Source organism: Larus michahellis, chromosome 2 (genome assembly GCF_964199755.1).
Source record: "Larus michahellis chromosome 2, bLarMic1.1, whole genome shotgun sequence".
In the NCBI taxonomy this organism is placed as follows: Eukaryota; Metazoa; Chordata; class Aves; order Charadriiformes; family Laridae; genus Larus; species Larus michahellis.
The window spans coordinates 149235420-149258494 of NC_133897.1; positions in this window are offsets into that span (position 1 = coordinate 149235420).

A 23075-nucleotide genomic window follows, 5' to 3' on the forward strand; every position below is an offset into this window, starting at 1 on the left:
TGGCTGAAATGACATGTGACCAAACAGTTTGGAAACTGGAGAGCATGTAAGCTAAACATTTTGTAATGACAGCTGTACACTCCTTCCAGCAAAGTTATGCTATAGACGAGGCAGACCATACTAGTGGATAGGTGATTATTCCCATTGAGGAAATATGGAAGCTGCAGGACTTTTCCAGGTGGAAGTCTTCCAAGCTTGTCTATAACTCTGTGTTTCATGAAATCTTGTCATGTGAAAGTTAAATAAGATACCATGCATACATTTCAATATATATCTTATTATGGCCTAGTTATACCTACTCTTTTTCTCAGTATCTCTGGGTTCAGTAGAAGCTGGACACCTGCATTTCTTTGAAGACCTGACTCTGCCTTAATGGCATCCTCCAAGGCTAAGAAGAAATATATTAATTTCATCTATGGGAAATTGAATTTTCAGCTAGATTTACCAATATTCTTGCCTGTTTAAGCAGGTCTTCCTTTATTTCACTAATTTGACTTTTTGAAGCCAGTAAAAAGGAAAAAAAAAAAAAGCTTGTAAAAACTTACCTATTGCTTACATCACAACTATGATACCGGAGCACTGTGTATAAAACATATTGCTTTGGGGGTAAGAGTATTTAAAATATTTTGTTTTGCTTTGCTAATGACAGCCAAATGATCAAAAGTCTTCAGATACAAGAGCTATGCTGTTACATAATATCATTATTTAAAAAACGTTTAGTGCTCTGAGATCAAACAATTGCCTTCTAGCTATTTTGATGGTAATAAGCAGTTTCTGGCAATTGCATATATGTCATGTGGAATCGAGGATTTATTGTTTTTATTTTGGGAGTGAGGATATAATTTTTCAAGATTGACTGATTAAAAGAAAAAAGGAAAATAACCTAGGTGTGACTGAGATGTCCTTGATTTTGCTTAGCAGTACATCTCCATTAACTTTCTGTGGCAGGAATCAGCCTGTAGATGTCCCCCAACACATGTTGTGCTATGTCCAGTAGTTCAGTTCTGTTGAAAGCAGCTATCACGTTTATAAATTACCAACAGCTCAAGTTAAAGAGAGACGGATGAAAAGCTGCCCAGGAATGGCTATTCTGTGGGAGGACAGCGGAGGTAATGACAGAGTGAAGAGCATCTCATACCAAGAGAAACACGAGCTAAACAAGAGCTGATAAGAGAAATAGGAATAAGAGTCTTACTGAAGGCTGAAGACATCAGAAAAAGGGAGCCAAAAATGACACATTTCACTGCGACTCTTAGATATGGAAACGATATATTTTCCTCTGGCATAGTGAACCAGAACTGACCTTAGTACTGGAGTACATGATGAGAAGAATGCTGCACTTCCATGAAGTGACAGGTTTGTGAGTGCATAAGGTCTTCAAGAAGACCAGCAGGTTACTGGGAGAAATATAGCTAAGCCCATAATCATCCCAATGAGATGACGAATTTTGGTGACCTTCACCTGTGTTTAGACAACGTAATTAAGTGCTGCATAGCGCCTACATCAGTGGTGGATTTGGCCCTGCCTGTATACCCTATGGTAGAGCTGGCTGAACCCTGAATACGCTTTGTGAGCATGGGCGGAATCCTAAATAGTTGTTTATTTCACCCATTTTGCAACCTATTCTCCACCAATAAGCAGTTGGTTTCTTTTTATACAAGGCATTGATAAATGGTTCCTATTTGTATCGATACCCATATTCACATGCAAACAAGCACATTTGTCAAGGAGAAAGAGTATTCACTGGTCACAATGTATTATTTGCTCTGTTATTTGTCATTTTGATCATTATTCTTCTGCTTTCAAAACTATCCATGGAGGACCTGAAAGAATACAGAGTAACCTTTTCCTCAACACAGCTAATGAGAACGTAAAGCAAACAGTAATGAGTGACCTTGACATGGGAAATTCTAATTCCACACACAGTTTAGCATTTCATAGCACTTATATTCTACCCTACTGCTTTTCTATCATAGATTACAGCACAGTAAATAATAGAAAGTCAGCAACATTCATCTTGCAGGTGAAGAATATAGAACCACAAAATTTGGACCAAATTTCTTCCACTTTCCAAGTTGCCTCAAGTTGCGCCAGAGGAGGTTTAGACTGGATATTAGGAAAAATTTCTTCACTGAAAGGGTTGTCAAGCATTGGAACAGGCTGCTGGCTCATATTCAGCTGGCTGTCAACCAACACCCCCAGGTCCTTTTCTGCCAGGCAGCTCTCCAGCCACCCTTCCCCAAGCCTGTAGCGCTGCATGGGGTTGTTGTGACCCAAGCGCAGGACCCAGCACTTGGCCTTGTTAAACCTCATACCATTGTCCTCGGCCCATTGATCCAGCCTGTCCAGATCCCTCTGTAGAGCCTTCAAGTCTACCTGTATCTCTGCTGACAGTTACTTCTATAATAAGCCTTTAAAGTCCCCAGTAGTGGACGCTCCCAAGCCTCTCCCTGGGCAAGCTACTCTGGTATTTCACTGTTGTAAACAGTAGAAAACCTCTTTGAATAACTTACTTGATCTCTGCTGTTGTTGCTTTGTCTGTTGTGGATATAGTTAATGGCAGAACCTCCAACAAAATAATTGTTTCTCTTGTAACAATGATCTGCACACTGAAGACTACTATGTTCCACTGTTTTCCTCTATCCTCCTCTTCCTTAAGCTGCACAATCCCATTTCTTTCAGCCCTTCTTCAGTGAACACTTTTCCAAGGTTCTGATCTTTATCACTTTCCTCTGGTGTCTTTCTACCTGTTATACATTTTTCTGGAAGGAACAACATGATATTAACTTGTTATGGTCAACTTGTTGTTCACAATAACATACATAATTGTTTCTGCGGAACTGTTACATAATCTTTTGGTTTGTTTTACTCATTATTTCTGCCTAAGTTGAAATGTTTTGATGATAAAACATAACTACCTGTATGCCAAATACAGTTTTCAATATTTTTCCACCCATGTTTTAGTAGTTTCCTGCAAATATCTCTTATTCAACATCTGAGATTATTGAATCAATGCAAATTCTCTATATAATGGTGGAAAATACCCTTAGAGATAAAGTAAATGAGTAAACATGAAGATATCTTCATTTCGGTATGATTTTGGACACTGTTGGTGAGGAATCTTAGTTGACTGTTACTCAACTGTTGCTCATCTGTTACTAATCAGAATGACTCTCCCAAAGTCACACAGCAAGCATTTTGATGTAACTAATGCAGTACAGAAGTTGAGATCGCATTCTGACCAATTCATAAACCAACAGAGAAAAACAATTTAATCCTGGAACAACTAAAATACTCACTCAAGAACCATTTAAAATGTGATATACTGAAGTATTTCTAAAAATCAATTTTTTATGGATAAACCGCAATAAGTTTTTTTCTTTAAGTGCGTGCAAGGCACCACTATAATTTCTTAATGTATAAAAGACATGTTTACAAGTATTATTTCCAGTAGTTTCTAAAAAATTTTGCAAAAAACTTCACTGAAGGAACATAGACAACATAGACATAGACAACATAGCTGCCCTGTATGCCAATGTTTTGTTACGCAGTTCTGCAGTGAACTTTTTCTCATTCCATGGATGAGCTCAGGTGAATAAATTTCTGCAGGCCTGTTGCTTCTGACCTGTAAAAGGATGTGTAAACGAGCTCTTTCACTTGTAGAGCCAGCCCCAGACTAAAAGGAATGTAAAAAATTGCATCTGAGTTTTCATGAAACAAGTTGCGCACAGGGGACTTGCTGTGAAGGAGCCGTTGAAATGTAAGGTGCTAAGACTTTTATAACACGGTAACCACATACACTGAGCCTTCAGTATGATTGATTGTGGTTTTGGTAGGTTTTTTGTGGTTTTTTTTTTCTTTTCTTTTCTTTGCAGTGGTGATGTATTGTATTTTGCTTTGTCTTCTGAAATGAACCTGTAGTTGGATTGTAGGCAGGAAAGTGACAACTTGAACTGCTGACTGTTTCAATGAGACTGAGGGTGCAAGGAGCATCTCATATTTCATCCTCCCTCCAAAGATCAACTACAGACATTGAGGAGAGCAAGTCAGAATCAGGTCTGGGTAAGCAGCACCATTAATCAGTGAAAAATGATGAGTCAAGTACTAGCCAATTTTTTTTTCTGGATAGGTACCCCATCACATCATTCTGTCAAAACCAGAGCAGGTATATGAGAGTTGCATTTTGTTGATTCTACATGTGTGAATCAAGGACACTGAGGAGAGTTTCACATCAGGTTGCTGTACCCTAGAAAGCCAGCTTACTTGGCTGCATTGCTGTCAGAAAAGCTGTGAAAATTTCCTGAATTTCAGCTTTTCACCGAATCTGGTGTGGTTTCCTAGTGCCCTTTTGCCACAGACCCCTAGAATAGTTCTCCCCAGTGGCATAATCAAGGATCTGTCCATAAATTAAAGGAATCCACTTCTCTTGTTGGTACTGTAGAGTTTACTTTTTTTTTTTTTCTCCTAAGGTGGACCAAAATAGGTAAATTTATCCTCTTTTTTAATTTTATTTTTATTTTTTTTATTTATTACTATATCAGTCAACTACTCCTGGCTTCCACTGGTTCTTGTCTTTCACAGGGCGAGGTGAAATTGACCATAGAACTGGAAATTTTATCTCCAGTTGTGTCAGGATGCAGAAGAAGATAATTTCTTTCTATGACGCCAGCCATACACAGAAATAACAGAAGTCCCAGTATGCTGAGATCAGACACTAAGGGGAGCTAGGGAAGACAGGGATGTCACATCAACAGCACTTTCCTTCTTCTGACTTCATCTCAGCACAGGGTTGTTTTCCATCCTTTCTCTCCCTAATTAAATCAAATTATATTGAACTAGTTCTCCTGATATCAAGTCTAATTCTTTGCAGTTGCATAGGAACTAATCCATAAAATCACAGGTTTATCTTTAAATGTATACATATTTTTCCATAGGAAATTTCTCTGAGGAAACATCGTCTACTTTATTCAGAAAATGAAACTCTCTCTGTAGAATAAAGTGGGGCCAAAATATCTCTTTTAGATGGATGCATTTAAATGGCATATTTAAAAACATATAAAATTGTTATGGAAACAAACTCTCTGGTATTAATTTTGATAGAGTAAATGGACCCAGGGTCACAAAGGTGTTAACTTGATCGTGTCATTGTAAAACAGTCACAAGTAGCTCAGATATTTGAGTACAGAGACCTTGGATTGCTAATTCCCATGGTAAATAGACTGGAATACTCATGCCAAACACTAAAAAAAAAGTTGATTAGACTGTACGGGAGGAAAAACGCAACAAACCAGAAAAAAAGAAAGTACAAAACATTTGGGGTTTTGAAGCTGAAAGGTTAGGAAGCTGCCTGATTGCGCAGAGCCCAAAGTCTCCTGAGTCTTTTTTGTCAGAGATGTTGGCTGGGGGGTCTTGATCAGGGAAGCATCACTAGTAGAGAAGAATAAACTGTTTCTGCTTGTGGTTTGTATTAATCACTCTGAAGCAGAGGGTTGGTTTTAGTCTTTTTCTCTCTTCGATAAAAAGGACAGAGGAGAGAAGGGAGAAGAGGTTAGGCAGTAGCAGGTGAGGTAATTGGGGCTTACTCCTGGTTGCTGAAGCAGCTGTTTATTCGTGGTGGAAGATCAGAGCTGCTGGGACAACCACAGCTGCTGGCTTTGTTGTACTGGCTCAGTTCCACAGCTGAGGTTGCAACTTGGCATGTCCAGCTGGGCTCCCACTGCCTCTCCTGGAGTGGGCTTCTGGGGCTGCTCCATAGAGTGAGTGCAGAGACATGGGATTAAAAAACAGAGTGAGGAAGAGAAAAAGGCTAAGGGGTAGTGTGTGAAGGGTGGAAGACAGTGCCAATGCAGTGGCATGTATTGTGGGAGAAGAAGAGACTGGAGTATGATCCCCAGTCCCTCCCAAGGTGAATGCTTCTGTGGTGCTGTGGTCCTATACGTGGTCATGCATCTGGAATTGCTGTGTCTTCTGTTTCCAGGGATGGGAGATTAGCTGTGCACACTGTCTGGAGGACTCAACTATGACACTAACTTTGAGAGTGTAGCCATGTGTGTGATTTTGATCATCATATAAATTCAGAAGTAGGACTGAGGACTTCTTAGAAGAGTATATTTCCCTCATCTTGGGTGGGTTTTGCTCTTTAAAGCTGCCTTGGGGGACCAGCTGAATATATACTTTTCTACATCATAGTTGAGAAGAGTATTCTAAAGTATTAATGCATGTTGGAAAGCATGTTATCCGCATGCTCCATTGCTCTAGGCAGATTCAGATGCACAAAGAAGCTCGATTGCACCAGAGAACATGTCGTGTCCTTGCAGAGCGGGAGGATGTGGTTCATGTCTCACTCCCGAGTTCTGGTTGTTTTGTTACCATGATCCCCTTCATTGTCCTTGAGATCCGTGTGGTTATCACATTCATATGCACATTAGTTTCCTTTTGAAGACAACCTGGGGATGTGGACAGGGAGGAATCTGTGCTGTGCTCTGGTACCTTCCCAGACAGAGTCTTCAGGGGACCAGGGGTGTGGGGTGCACCCATCAGGCATCACCGTTGTAGCCAGGGGCTCTGCATGGAGAACAGCACTGGTAGCACTTGGAAGAGTAGATCTTGGCAGTGTCCTCAGGGATATCAGCTGCCTGTAGAGGGCAAGAAATTGCAGAGCAAAGCATCACATTTCCTCACTGCAGGAGAGGAACGCTGTGTGGCCTTGGAATACACCTCTCATTACTACAACCACAGAGAATGCTGTGTCCTTCCTGGACAACTTTTGCCCAGGAAGCAGAATTCCTCCTAAGGGACTATATTACGTCCTCACAGCATCGTTTCTAGAAATGAGAGGCTGAGAGGGCACGGAAAGTAGCCTTGTTTCAACTGAATGGTTAAACGTGATCATAGCTAATATAAATGCAATATATGTTGATTTTAAACTTAATGACTTATCAAAACTGGGGTTTCTATTGTGTTATAGGAAGTATCTCCCAAAAGAAGGGAGAAAGTGAAAGAACCCCACAACCTGTGATTATACAAGACCTTTATCTCCATTTTTCACAATGGTGATATGAGAGAATGTTCTAGTAATTAATTAAAATGGCATTGTTCATTATAATTAAATTATACAACTTTGCTGGCTGCTTTCTATAAACATTATACTACAGATTCTGAGGGGAAGCTGAAATGTAAACAGTGCTTTTTTACATAAACACTCACTAAGAGTCTTGCTCTTTTTTCCTAAAGACTCCACACCAGCACTTGATTGAAAACCTAAATTAAATTGTTTGAAGACTGGGTTTAACATTTTTCAGTACAGATAAACAACATACTTCAAAGTAAACACTGCTACGTGACATGTGCAACCTTAGGAATATACCATTTTAATCATTACTGATGACATCGCTTGTTTATCCTTGGTATAACCTCATTAATTGAAGTGAAATTACCTTTGATTTTACAGAAGTAAATGGGCCAATTAAAATTCTTAATTTCTAATATGTAAGCAACTAAGTTGGACATGTTATGTTATGTTATGTAAACAACATAACGTAGGAGGTGTTATTAAATGCCAGTACTGGCTTCATGTCTGGTTCATGAACAAACCGAAAACTTAAGGGTGTTTTATGTGCAAACTGAGAAGGTCGTCTGGGGCTCTGTCTCCCTTTGAAATGTTTCATTTCTTCTTATGTGTGCTGCTATAGGTCCCTTGTGGCTGCTTGCTTTATAAAACCATGGTATAACCTCAAGGCAATCGTTCTCCAACAGTGTGGGCAGGGAGCCCCCAGTCTGTCCTGGGCAATTTTCTTGTATGCCCAGTTCAAAGTCGGTTTATTGCTGGTATTTAGTGCAAAGCCTGAGATGAGGCACCCGTGTTCTCGCTCATGAAGTATTTCTCAGTTTAGTTGTTGCCTTGATCTAAGCTAAGGTTCTTCTGACTGAAAAGTTATCTGTGTATTCTTCATGTCTGGAAGGGTGCAGCATAGTATAATGACCACCATTGGTATATCTGGAAGAAATGGTATTGCAACACATCGTGTCTTGTGCCTCTGTCCTCCCACTCCACTCTCCTAAAGTGGCTTTTTATGACAAGTGTTGCAAAACAGAAGCCAGTGTGAAACATGCTTCTGAGCAAAGTAACTCTGTGAAGCAGAAAGTTAGAACCAGAGAACAAAAGGTTAGTTTTCCTGTAGAAAAGATGACAGCTTGAACATCTCTCCCTCTTCTCTCCCCACATTAGAAAAGGGTGCACCAGTGAGGTTAGGTCAGCACACACATGTTTTAAATTAGTAGTTTCTAAACAAGGAAGTGACAATTATTTGTTATGATTATTTGTCAAATAATCACATCTGTACTTAATCACCACATATGTGCCAGTGTTCGCATTTCTCAGTAGGCTGAATTCAGTGAGAATAGCTTTAGATGGTAAATTGTGAGCCCACATTTTAATGGGCACAAAAAATTTAACACCGTATACATTGCGTTAGAAGTTTTATATAAAAGTGCCATATAGTTCTAATCAGTCTCACTCCTTATCTTTAATTTGCAACACTTACAAAACACAGCAATCAATCTTACATAGTCTCTGTGATGTGGGTTTCTCTCATTCTCAAAGACCTTTTATCAGATAAAATTTGGCCTTATTGTTCTATTACCAAATAGTGTTCTCTCTTTGTAAATACATACATAGCCTCACTATACCATGGTCAGGCTAACATTTTCAGTATTCATCTTATTTATTTACGTTTCTTTCTTCTGTCATTGCATGTAGTCCATTTCTTTAGGAACACAGGTTTTCACCAATGATTTAATTTCCAAGATCAGCTGCAGTCACAAGTGTCACAAAAGTCAGCTTTTGAATACCGAAGAAAAGATCTTTCAACGTTCATTTGAATAAAAATAGAGATTTTTCTTTGACATTGTTCTCCTTTACAAATTCTTATCTCAGATTCCATCCAAAAGTATATTTGGGGAAAGGGAAATTGTAAGTATGCCTTTACATGAGTGTTTGTTTGCCCCAGAGGTGCTTGCGCTGTCATCTCTTAAAGTGCTTGAGTTTAGGAGTCACTCGGGGTCCAGGAAAACATAACACACACTTGAATTATTCCAAGGCTTTGGACTGAATCCTTGGAGTATGTGCGATGTTGTCTTCCCTGCTCTGAAAGAACTCTTTCCCAGCTGTGCTGGGGGTTTTCACACCCCGTTATGTCATTCCTCCATGTCTTAGAGGGAGCAGGGAGTGGGGGGAGATGTATACTGCCGTCCTGTTCGTGGTCACAGAGCATGCCGGTGACAAATACAGATGGGGAGACTCAGTGGGAGTTCCTGACTGGACGAACACCTCTGTGGTTTAGGATTGTCTTGCAGCCCTGTGTTTCCATGTGAGGGTCACACTTTTGGCAGAGGTGGGAAGTCTGGGGTGTTGCCATTCAGCCCCATCCACGTACCTTTGACATCTTCTGGTATCTTTAAATGAACTCATTCAAGGGACAACAATTTGGCCTCTTGGTCTCAGACCCCACTGTCTAAAACCTCTCTAGCCCAGGGCTGTGAGCTACAGCCAAGTGGGCAACCGCGTGATACAGCGGCCATGCCACCCAGCAGGCCCACCTACACGTGGCTTCTGCACAATTTCCCTTTGGGAGCAGTGGTCAGACAGAGGCTTCAAGATAAAACATTGGGTAATGTAGCAATACGAAGAGCTAAAGGAGAGAAAAAAAAGAGTTTTAGCATAATTTGTTGTGTAACTGTGGAATTAGCAACCAGCCATGGAGAGGTGTGACATTCATCACTTGTAACAGCATAACCCTACGTTGATCACATATTTCCCCATTTCTTAATAGGAAAACTGAGGCAGCAGTGATAATCCCGTATGGTCTTCTGTGCTGACCTTACTCCGCTGTCTAAGGGAACAAAATAAGCATCGATCTTTGATTAACATAGAGTCAAGATCTTCTTCTTTAAGTCATTCTTTGGCTTCTCAACTATCATAGTTCTGGCTTTAAATGGTACTGTCCCAGCCTCAAAATTGAAGTTGGAAAATGTCTAGCCTGGCAGTTGCTGCCTTTCTTTTTGGCAAAGTGAATTCAAACCACCTAAGGCTAAAGTGAACTTAAATTCCAGTTTTCCAATCTGCTGAGCATGTGCTTTCATGAGTAGGTCATTGCTCTTACTCAAATAGATCTGTACTCCTCTGTGCGTGCACAGAGCGGGGTGAGCTTTGCATTGGATTCAATTCTGTCTAAGGGAAGTAGGAGTTTAAGCATACCTATTGGACTATTTTCCCGGAGGAATTTAGATTTAAATCAATTGTCTTTCATGAGGGCTTAGACATGCTCTCCAGTGCAAAGCACTTCATGATCCTGTTTAAGAAACTCCATGTTATGGCCCCAAAGGTGTTACTGAATAATTTTAGATGCATGAGAACAGGTGATCTGAATCCTTAGACTTCTATGCCTGAATTTACTCTCCGTTTGAGCTTCGATGGAATTTGTGTGGTCTGAATCCACTCATAGCTCAGCAGAAACAGCATCTACCTTTCACGGGGGAAAAATTTATGCATAAGGAGAAAACTGTTACGGAATTTGTCTTGTGTTAATCGGATGTTTTCAGAAGCTTTGCATGACTGAAATATTAAAAATCACGAGCTCTAATCTGTTAGGGGAAAAGGAAAGATACATTGTCTACTTCTTTCATTTCAGAGGATGAGTATTTCAACAGATACCACAGAATATGGTGATTTAGGTGGCAGCTAGTATTTATCTGCAAATTATACTTGAAGATACAACTACAGAGTGAAGCTAAAATGTACTTTATCATGGTGGAATTCAAACTGAGCAGTTGCTTATGCTGTCTTCTTGACTATATTGAAAAATCACCATTTTCTGAAATTATAGGTGGCTTTTATTAAATGAATGAATTGCAGTAAATATGGGAAATTCTATTACTTTCCATGTTGTCAGATAAGAAAGAATCAAAACCAAAGTCAAAATTTGGTGGATACTTAGATTATAAAGATTGCAAATGAATTAATGACCTCATATAAATAAATACGTAATGACTTAAAGGACTTTAATTTCTCAAAGCTGAAATTGATTATGTCACATCATCCAAAATAAAATTTAAACAGAAAAATACGGTTCATATGTGAAAATTAAAGGAAATTTTTACTGAATTCCTCAGAAACTACAATCTGGAAAAAAAAAAAGTCTAGGCTGATTAAAAAATTCTAAGTCATAAGCATAATAACCTGGTGTAGAGAGGAAATGGAATTATCTAAGTTGAATTTGATAGTAATGGCTATAAATGAAGAGTCAGGAATTGGAGTCAATGATTCGTCTTTTGTGAAGCATATACCTGGAATGAAATATAAAGAATACTATTGAAATGAAAAAAAAAAAAAAAGAAAAAGCATGTCAAGCAAAGTATAACTTAAAGGAATTTTCATACAATAAGTTATAAACAAGGAAAATACAAATATTGGATTCAATAATAAGGCAGAAGATTCAAAAGTGTTAATTCAATTATTTATCTTTAGTATAAAAGAATGGGATTGTCTCACATAATGATACACATGTACTTTATTTTCCACTAGAATCTTAGCAGGATGTCATAAGGTAATCACTAAATTTAAGGTATTTTTAAATTACTGGTCCAAATAAACTGTGGCCAGGAGATTTAAAAGATATGGCTTGGGAGCTGTCTCATTTATTCATATTTATTTTCAGCAAACCAAGGAGCACTGAGAAAAATCCAAACTAAACTAATGTCAAGCCAAAATTGGGATATGGAAAAATCTGAATAATTCGTAGATCTGTCATCATAACTTTGATAAATGATGGTATGGTAATCAATTAATAAAGAATTAAGGAGGGGGAGAGTAAAATTAACAATAGTCAGCATGGGCTTGGAGATATATTCATATAAACATTGTATAATCACTTTGGTCAATAGACAGAATACTAATGACGTAGTATATTGAATGTTCTATTAAATATTCGAATATTTGAAACTGCCATTTTGGTTTCATCTAGGAATCTAGAGTGTTACAAATGATCTATCTTAAATGGATTAAAGCCTGACTAAATGTGAATGTAAATTGGGATTTATTACTGGCATAAAAGGGGAGCCTTGTATGAAAATGCATTTTGTTGAAATGGTTCTTGGTCCCAGGCTTTTAAAAATTATCATAAAAGACTTACAAGAAACATAAAGTCATTGCTGATTTTATTTACACATGATCCCAGGCTTAGGTGAGAGAGAAAGTAACTGACTGGAGAGATGTGGTTCACCTTCTAGGTGAGAGCCAACCTATAGTAAGCGAATCTATTTCATGGCCAAAGGAGAAACACATACTCACAGGAACCAAAAATGTAGGTCATGGTTACAATATTGGTGACCTTTTGGAGGAGCAAGGACTAAATTGACTTGGTCGTGGTGTATAAGCACAGTCAGTTCCCTGGAAAGTCTTGAATCTTTTCTCTTTCTGAAGCTGTTAATGCAATCTTTACCTTTCATATACAAAGCTAAACATTAAGAAGGAGCAGGTATCATTAAGTATGGAGTAGGTTTAAACACTAAGTAGGGGTAGTATTTCATGCTCCTGCTCTCCTCATAGATATTCAGATTTAGTATATGTAATTTAAGAAAGATATTGAAATATTGCTTAAGGTTCCAAAAACAATTCAGAAAGTAATTAAATGTTTGAAAAGTTACACTTTATAGTGAGAGATTGAAAAATAGACTGTTTATTAAGGAGAAAATTACATGGTGATTGAACGCTTTTAAATTATCCTATAAGAAGAGCTCTATTTCACAAGTGGATGGCCGTAGTGTAACAGAAAAAGATATAAAATCAAATGGATAGAAGTCAGTAGTACACAAATTCACTTTAAAATAAAATGTCAATACTTATGAATGAGTAGTATGAAAATGTTAGTATTTATGTAAAAAAGTAATCTGATAATGTAATGTGATATACAGAAGTAATATGATAGTAATATGAAAGTAATATGATAAAAGACAAGTTAAGCAATAATGGGAAACTCTCAGAGCTTATAAGAAAAATCTCTGTCTGAACATTTTATATTCATACTTGTTCATCAGCAAGTTTCAGTTACAATACACCTTCTTAGAATCATATGGCCAAGACTGTGTAGTTGGCCATTCTTCACAATCTTGGTAGTCTATGTTTGCATCTATGACTTGCTGAAAGCAAGGCCTTGGTCAAGCTAATCAAATCAGAAAAGCAGTTGTCTTTTTATGACAGAACTAGACTTTCTGATTGAATGCTACTGATAGTCATTAATAAGGCTACGGGGATCTTCTGTGGCAACACACAACTCTAAAACACCTGCTAGGGTTCCTGTTAAAATACATTGTAGTCCTTTATATGATTTGAACTTCAACTGTAGTTTCTCTAAGGTGAAAACTTGCAATTTTTATTGCAATATATATAGGAATATACAGGAAACTGTATGTTACACACTCTTGTTTTCTTCATGTTCATGCAACCTTGCCCAGTGCCTGTGGTCTGAGCGTAATTACTCTAATCACACAGTTTCTGAAGTGTCCTGGTTTTTCCTCTGTGTGCCATATATTTGTTCTGATGACACAAAGGGCATTGGATTTAGTTTGTGAAAGACCTCTTGAGTGTTTTAAAACTTTCACATTGGTACAGTGGTTGTCATTACAAAATGGTACCTAATATATCACTCCCTCCCTATACTTCCAACAGAAAATAACTGTGTATTTGTTGGCAGATGTTGATTTCTTAATTGCTCCCAATAGCACTTCCTTCACATAGTGCAATTTTAGGGCCAAAATTTGCCCTTAGATGAACTTGTCTTCAGTGGTTTTGAGCCTGCAATTGGTTTCTAACACCAGCAGACTCTTTCAAAGAGAAATGTTATGCCTGTATTTGGAGCTCTCTTTTAATCTTGGCAGTCAAAGGGGTATGCTCTGCCTTGGCACATGTGTGCACCAGTCACTGGTCTGGTGCACCAGCAGACAACATCAATAGTACACTAAAGAAAATGAATTTACAGGCTTTTGAGGAAGCATGTTCAGAAACAACTCCTTCGCCCTTTTTACAGCTGTAGTACTGGTTCCTAAAGTACTTCTTGGAAAGACATTGGTGGAGACATTTCTAAGTAAGGTAGATGGCTTTCCGCTGTGTCAGCGTCATCCCTGGTTCTAGCTAGATGTGTAGGGTCACTGGATGATGCTGACTCTGAGGGAATGTGTCAGCCCTGACATTCAAACTGGGGTGCCCTCAGCACTTGTTCTCCCAGGGCAGTACCTTCTCAGGCCACTTGTCTGTCTTCCCAGAAGGTAGGCAGCCTAGGACTGGAGGCATCAACACTGAAGAGGCACAGCTCCAGAGAGCGGCAGCCTGTTCATTTGTAGAAGGAGGAAAAAAAAGCTCAAACACTTAGCAAGTAAAAGTAAACAAAGAAAAATTAATTTTAGGTCTCCCAGAAGGGAGTTTATCAGAATTCTCCCTTCCAGTTTACTATTTCCATAGTTTGAATAAAAGCAAGCATGCAAGCAAGCAAGAAAAAACCCTGGAGGAAATCAATTACACAGCCAGCTTCACTTATGCCTCCGCTTGCTCTCGATGAGTGTACATGCATGATGAGTTACATCAGTGCATGGCACACTATTTTTACAGGATTTCTCCTGTATATTCTGAGGCGGGGTGGTTCTGAAGGGTGTGGATACTTTTTAAGGGTTGGAAATCTCCCTCGGGAAAGATCTCATGTCAGCTAAACAATCCATAGAAGTGTACAAATGTTCTGCATTAAAGTTGCTACATGGGCTTATGCATGCACATCCATGATTACTACATTTACTTCTCTCACTTCATTTTTTTTCCTTTGGATTTCAGGCTTTAAAATATTTGTGCTAGCAGAATTTTGCAAATACTTCCAAGTTTGAATCTTTGAGATTATTGCTCTTCCCGAAAAAGATGCGATCAGTGCCAACACAGTTCACAGATGACTGGATGTTTTGAAGTTGGAATTTATCTTTTCTTTTATGGTGATACTGACAGCTTGATATTAAGAATTGAAAAATAATCTTTTCATTTTTCTATTTTTTATCTACCTGTTTGAACTTTGACAAGTTCAATTGGTTTGATTGCTGCTGGATGTATCTTTTTCTACATAAATATTTGTTGAAAAGAAAGGAGAATTTATTCCATTTTCTGTGTAAAGCACTGCCTGCTTATTATCCCAGAAATCATTATTGCAAATTTACAGTATTCTCTAAATTCTGAAAAGTGATTACACGAATACAGTATTTGCATGGTACACTATGCATTAGACCAAATCTCGGTTCTTGCTTCCCTCATTTCCATCTCCCAGTACACCAGGTCTTTGATTTGAACCTGCATGCTACAATTGCTGTTTTAAATTTCTGTAATGGAGATCTCCATAGTACGGCAGGCTTCATTCAAATCAGGATACTAACGTGACTTCTGTTAACTAGCTGCAAACACCTCTGACAGCTCCTTGGTTCGCTGCCAGCCACGCTGCCGTGGGAGATTCCTCCTTACAAGTTACGCCGGTGTTCTGCGCTCTACCACCTGCTAGTGATGGCTCCGTGCACGCCGGGGTCCATTGTCTCTTATGCCATCCTCTGGAGGTGGCAGGGCTGAGCCTAACGATGTAGTGCCAACCGTTTGGTGTTTGCTTGCTGTGATAATACTGCTCCATAAAGCAGTGTCTTTTGGTATTAGGTCTCCTCAATTTAACAACGGCAAAGAAACAAGACAGCTCCCTCACTAGAAACAAAATGGAGCTGGGAAAAGCATATTTGGTTAAGTTACAGTACTGCTACTAACCTTAGCTCTGAATATATTGCTTTAGACCTCCTGTCTTCAGTTCATTAGCCAGAACTCTTCTGATACAAGAATGGTTTTGGTATGTTTCTATCTCGCAGACATTGTTTCTGTCAGTTTTGATGTTGTTGCTATGTATAAAATCAAACTGAGTCTTGTTTTACAATCCCAGTGTTGTCTGTGGAATCTGAGCAGTGCAAGAGCTCCATTAGCAATGTTATTCTTCTCTATGGTCACTGTCACACTCAATTTAGCTCCAGTTTTATTTTTTGCCATAAAACAGCATTCATGGTCACAGTAATTCCGTTACCGCAATGATCTGAGAGCCAGTAAAGGACGTTAATGAATTAATAAAGTACGTGGCTTAGTTTACAGTCCCCAGAGGACACTTCACTTAAGGTGGGATGACTGCAGGCTGTAAGGATAAGTGTCCAGCCCTGGGGTTAACCACAACTCAGTGGGCTGTCTGAGAGTGGTCTGCTTTGGCTGGGCATCGACTCATAAGCCGTCAGGGGCTGGGATTCCTGAAGCGATAGCAGGACAGAGAAGACTGTTTGTTCAGAGGGCTCTGGGAAGGAATTGCAGACTGGACTTTGCTGGTAAGGAGAGCTCTATTGAGGAGCTTTAGGATAAAGCAGTTCCCCAATCCCCAGTAAAATACACTTTCCAAATGTCATAAAACACATGGATTGAAAACACATGCTCATGGCAATCTGTCTGTCCCTCTAGTGATAGATGAACACTGTTCTGCATGAGAGTCTAGCATTTTGTTTTGCCTCTATGAGAAGATTATCATCTTACTGGCAACCAGAGGGTATGCATCCTGTCCCCTTAGCTGTCTGTGGGTGCCTCTGAGCTCTTGGGTGCCCTGTCACTTTGAATCCCCCGTTGCTTGCAGTAGAAAGGGAAGAGTGAGAATGGCTTGGCCTTTGACCAAGGTTCTGGCTGAAATTAATGATAGCTCAGAGACTGATATGGTAGAAAACTCGGTTTTATAGCTTGTCTTCACCAGGGAGAATAAAGAGAAGTTGGTACAATGATATGACAGGAAGGCATTGTGAAAAACGTCAGGTTATGGATGACTTCTATGAACTGTTACTCTGTTGCTGGGCCTAGAAATAAGACTCACATTAGTATATGATCAGTTGGTCTTCTTATGGGATCAGCAATGACATGGATAAAAGGCAGTCTCCTTGTTATTAAAGGCTTCTATAAGAGGGAATTGTGTGAGAATGGGTGAAAATACTTCATATATCTAGTAAGTAAAAGTAACATTTCACGTGTTCTTCCTGATCCTTTCCATGTTAGGCCCATGAGCTTTATAAAGGTGAGCAATAAAAATTGGAACTCTTCTATTTCACTCTACCACAGCCTCCTGGCTTTCATTCCAACATTTTGCCCTCCCTCTGAAATATTGTAAACATGGTCTTTTAGCATGCTTTCTCCAAGAATCCAATATTTTACTCTTTTCCACAGATTTGGTGATCTTAAAGGTCTGTTCCATCCAAAATGGTTCTATGATTCTATGATTTTGGAATGGGAGAACTGGGAATAAAGCCACATCTTAAGAGCCTGACGCATGGGACATGATGGTGGAGTGCTGGCTTCTCCAGATGTGAAGAGATAGAGTTGTCAGTTGTGTATTGAGCTCACAAAGAGAAACCCTGCAGAAAAGCTGAAGAGGTTGCAGTGATGAATGCAAAATCCTGAATTTCCAAATTGAGAGTCAGCTCCAACCCTTGCTCTAGATATCCTTCCAAGCTTTGATTAACTCACTGATCAGTCCCTCTCTGTTCCTCAGTTGTCCAGACGTAAAGTCATCCACTCACGTTGTTCTTTTGGTCTTCAGGGTCTTCAACAGCAAAAGCGATGTGACTGTCACTTAAGACAGGAGATATTTTAGGCAACAGAGTGATACTATCTCCTCCTTTTCATTCCCCAAGCACCAACAAAAAACAACGACAAAATCAAACCCCAAAATATACACTTTTCAGAATCTAGAAATCATAGAATTAATGTTCCTGTATGTACATACATTATAATAGTGTTTTTAATCAAGTAATCTTTCCTTCATAAGTCTTCAGCATTATTAAATGCAATGGAAGTCTGTGTCTGAAAATTAAGTTGTATTAGGGAGCCATATGTGGCCTCATCAGTTGTAAAAGTGAGAAAATACATAAAGAGTTGGAGAAATGAAGCACTTCCTTTTTTGGACAGCTAAGTACAAAAATGCACAAAGAAAGGGTCCGAAGGCCATCAGAGTTGGATTTCTGCAGTATATAGATCGATAGACAAAGACATACTTCTGCAAGCTCATTCACCTCTTCCATCTTAAACATGAACGTTAAGGTGAATGGTTTGGTGGATGTGTTTGTGCCTCAGCATTGACTACAGAAGAAATCTAAAGGCCTAGGTTTTGATTAGACAACTTTGAGATGGCTCAAGTTGTTTAACTTAAACCTTATCCTAAATGGCAAAGTGACTGTAGATAGTAGAATGTGAACATTCATTTTACAGAAACTATTTTATAGAGAAAGCCATTCCTCAAATCCTATACTCCCTATACCAGGAATTCTCTTTAATTTAATCTGTGGAGCTCTCAGCACCTTGTAGACATTATATTGATGAATGAATAATAAAAACCCAATGTTTCTTTTTCCTGTGAGTTATTATTAGCATAAAGTAGTAATATTTCATGGTAAGTGAATTATTCTTCCTGCTGATTAGTCAGCACAAAAACTTGACAACAAGAATGACTGAGAGATGCATCTTTCAGAACTTCATTCAAAACCAAACTATAACTAAGATTTTTGGGTTTTAAGGATTTTTTTTAATATTGTTTTTCTGTAGAATATGTATAAAATTACTTGGTGGACGAATTCTTAACAGATGGTTACCATTTCAGCCTCAGATGGCAGAAAGCACTAGAACCAAGCAATTACAGAGTTCTTTGATGCAGAACCAGCTGAACAGATTTTAATAATTTCTTCCAAATTGGAGACACCTGGCCCCCCAGAAAGCGCTGCAAGCTGGGTGACGGAGGTGTGCAATAGAAATATATGTCTGATGTCACCAGCAAGTTTTTGGTGACAAAATCATGAAGACCAATAGGAAATAATTTAAAAATTACCTTTTTTGCTTTCTACTATTAATGCAATGAAACATTGCAAATGGCCCAGTAAAATAATTTTAAAATACTCTAAAGCAAGATTGTATTGGTTTGATATTCCATTACTGCAAATGTTTTACCTCCCTCCAAAGAATGCTGTGCAGGATATGGATACTCAACAACACCAGCTTTTATTACTCACCGTTATAAAGCTCATGGGCCTAATCCGGAAAGGATCAGAAAGCACATGTAAAATGTTACTTTGTCCTACTTACTCTTATTCTATTTTCTTGGTGTAATTCCTGCCTTTGGAAGATTTAAAAATATTCCCCTACATGCAATACATGCCTAAGAGAAGCCATTAGGCCAAGCCCACTGGTATGACACTTCTGTGGCAGCTGTCCTGCACAGAGCGGAAAGGAAAGAGGCAGCCTAAGTTATTGCTAAGATTTAGCTTTATCTGCATCACCGCCAAATTTTCCATTCTTTTCTCATTCATTCAACCTTCTCTGATATCATAACGTCATGTCTATCTCATGCTTAGCGAAGCCCTGTCACAATCCTATCCGTGTCTCTAGGTCACGTGATCTGAAGCAAGTTACTGGCATGGCTCTGGCATGTGATATTAGTACAATGTGTGGGACAAGTACTCTGCAGGGCATCTGGTAAATCAGCCTGCTCTGCTGGCTAACAGCTCTGGTCTAATGACCCAATAGTGCTTGATGAAGTTGAGAATTTATGAAGGAATTGTATAATGTGGCTGCTGGACTTCATAATCCAGGAGTTCCCCTCCAATCCTGTGGTCCAGCGTTCCTTAAGGCTTCTCTGTTTCTTGGTATAATGCGTTAAATAAGGTAATTGTGCATGTGTTTCTAGAATACCAGGTATTCTCCGGAGTTTGAAATGTGAATGTAGGTGCATAGGAGTGAGTGTGCAAAATGTTAAATATTCCAAGTAAATCTGATTAATTACTTTCATAAATTTAACTGCGATCACTGAACCTATCTTTGTTGCATTTACTAATTCCCTATGTGCTAAAGAAACCACTGTCTTACAAATAATGTACACTCCTTCAATCCAGCACCAGAATAGCATTACTGAAGACCTCATGTTTTCTAAAAAGGAACAAAAGACCTGACTAAAATAACCTTGGTTTTCTCAGATGACAGTATTTTGAACTGTAGTGAAATGTAGTAAGGAGAAGTGGGGGGGAAGAAATGTTGTGATTTTCTTTGTGAAGGATATCTCTTAGCGCAAGCTGAACATTTAAATGGCTAAAGCTTGCATCCCAAGGCTTTTTCTAAGTATGCAGAATGGCCAAGATAATGCATTTTGTAGCTTGGCCAAGATAATGCATTTTCTAACTTGGCTACTTTTATGTGTTTAGAATCAGATTTCATTTTCATGAAAATCAAAATCAGAAAAGCTCCCTGTGCATAAGATACACAAACTCAGTACAGACTTCACACATCCTTCTGGTTTTCCTTGTCTAAATTGTATTTGACTGATTTATGTTATGTTATCATATACAATAGCTTTTTACAATGCATATCTGGCAAAGTTATCCATAAAATTGAATACAATAAACATTATAATGCAATAACACAGTTTTGGTTTGAGATTTGGGAATTACTTCCATTTAAGTGGACTGCTTTTCACAATACGATCCATTCAATTGCATGCTTTTCCTATTCATTGGAACAACCTCAGTAACACAGTAGATTTGTGCTCCGTGCATCGTAACTTAATTTGATCTTTTTGTTTCTTACAAAAAGAAATCGGTATAATCAAATGTATTTGTGACCATATTTACTGTCAGAACAAAGCGAGAGCAAGCAAGCACCTCATTTCATTCCAATGTCTTGTAGGATACTTTCATATAACAGCCAAAATGCATAAAAATATTTAAGCACTGTTACACTGCAGTCTATTTTTCAGACTGTTTTTCACCTTCACTGTAAACAGACAAACAAAACATCAGGAAAACTGACCAGAAAAGCCGCTTGTTCTAGTCCTCCTCAATCCTTAAAACTCTTCCTCAGTGTCGGCTACCTTGTTGTTTAATGCTTTTATTTCACCCCTGCAATTTCTGTAAAGTAAGTTAAAGTGTTTTGGTTCTGTTCCCAGGACTGGACATTTTAAGACTGCGGGATGGCAAGACGCTGATGATGCCAGCCATTCTGGGATCTGACTAAGTGCCATGATGCTACAAAAGCAGGGATTTAAAGGTGAATGCCTGCACTTCCTGATGGAGAAGATAGTGGGGTTGAAAGGAAAGCATTTGAAAATGCCCATTAAGAGAGAAAGGTCTATGAAGCAATTGGTCATTTTTTCTGCGACTGAGCTGTAGTTAATGGTGCATATAAGTGGAAAGAATGTGCAGCCTTTAGCTTTTTGCTTGAAGCACAGCTTCACTCAAAAAAAAGCAGTGAAGGATGGAGGAGCTGAAAAAGAAACTTCTTTGTGCCTTTGCAGCACCTCAGATTGGTAAAGATAATTGGGAAATGGTAGCTCTAGACAGGTGCCAGGCATCAAGGTGGAGGAGGAAGACTTATGCCTTAATTAGGAAATACAGTGGCAGTTGCCATTGTGTATTGACAGGCAGTTGCTATGAAAATAAGAGCAACTGCTTGTGAAATCGGACAATGTTAATCGCTTCAACCTAGAGAAAAGAGATAAGTAAAAAATATGTAAAGTTAAAGATACTTGCATTTTTATTATGGTACCTTGTAACAGACACTGACTGGCAAATATAATGAATTCTGATTTAATTTGAAAGAACTGAAATAATTACTAAGGAACGTCTATTAGATCACATTATAATATGGAAAAATCAATGGTATGTTTAATTCTAGGACAGCATTTATATAAGATCATGGCATGAGCTATTAATCTGCACAATTATAGACATGGTTAATTTCACCTATCTGTTATCATATTGATTCCTATTTTCCATCAGTGATTTTGTACACCACTAAAACAATCTGACATGGATTCATGCCGTGTAATTGTTGAAATTTGTCTGAAATGACTGAGTTTGTAGATAATTACCCAGGACTCTCTTGAAGACAGGAAATATACCTTCCATCCCTTCACATTTTGAGCTTGGCATTTTCAAGGTGGATGTAGTGGTGGTCTGTTTCCAGATCCTGCACAGCTGTGTTGAGATCGGTGTGTGGTTGTCATCGAAAGATGACTGTATGACTGCAGGAGTTCATCCACGTTACACAACTCACTAGGCTGGGACCTTGGTAATGGTCATTAGTGCCAATATAGTGGGATACAATCTTTGACCTGCTGGATACAAGCGAAATTAAAACTATGGTAACTGGTGTCCTCTAGGAACTTAGCAGGGAGTGATTATTCATCCATACAGTAATCATGAAATGAAACACTACTGGTCAAGCAATGTGCTTTGATTTTTATTGTGGTATTTCTATCATTATAGTTGTGGTGGTTGTGGAAAATTCTTCTCTCAGTCTCTATTCGTCTTCTGATTCTCATGTAAATCCATCCTGAAATTGCTGTTTAAACTGTTTACTTGTTTTGCTTTCCTAGTCAGGTTTTCTGAGTTACAGTACTATTTCAGTTGTCGTTATTTATCAATAAGGGAAGCCAATCTTCTGTGGCAGAAGGGTTACATTAAAGTCTCTTACAAGATCATACAGACCCTCATTCTGACTGCAAGAATCACTGATTATAGACTGAGGTGAAGATCAAGTCCCGTGTTACTTCTGGGTGCCCTTTATTCTTTTGGGTGTTAGCATTTATATGTGTAGGTCTCCTGCCTTCTGTGTGGTTATGATACGTGATTGAGAAATACTTTCCTTCCATGTGGTTTTGGGTCTCTTTGTTTTATACTTTCTTTGTTGGAAATGGTGCTCTTTTTTCATTATTTTTCTTGATTCCTAATTGCTGAGCACTGCTTGATCTGTCTGCTGTCACAGTGTGTTTGCTCAGAATCAAGACAAGAGAGCTTGATGTGCTAAGACCAGACAGCCCATTGACTCCGCTTCCACCAACTCCACCTTCTTTGCTAGGGCCAAACCCAGATGTTGCAGAATAAATTTCAGAACAGAAAAAACATGTAGTTATATACTCAGTCAGTAATTTAGTCATTCTAAAATATTCTTCCAG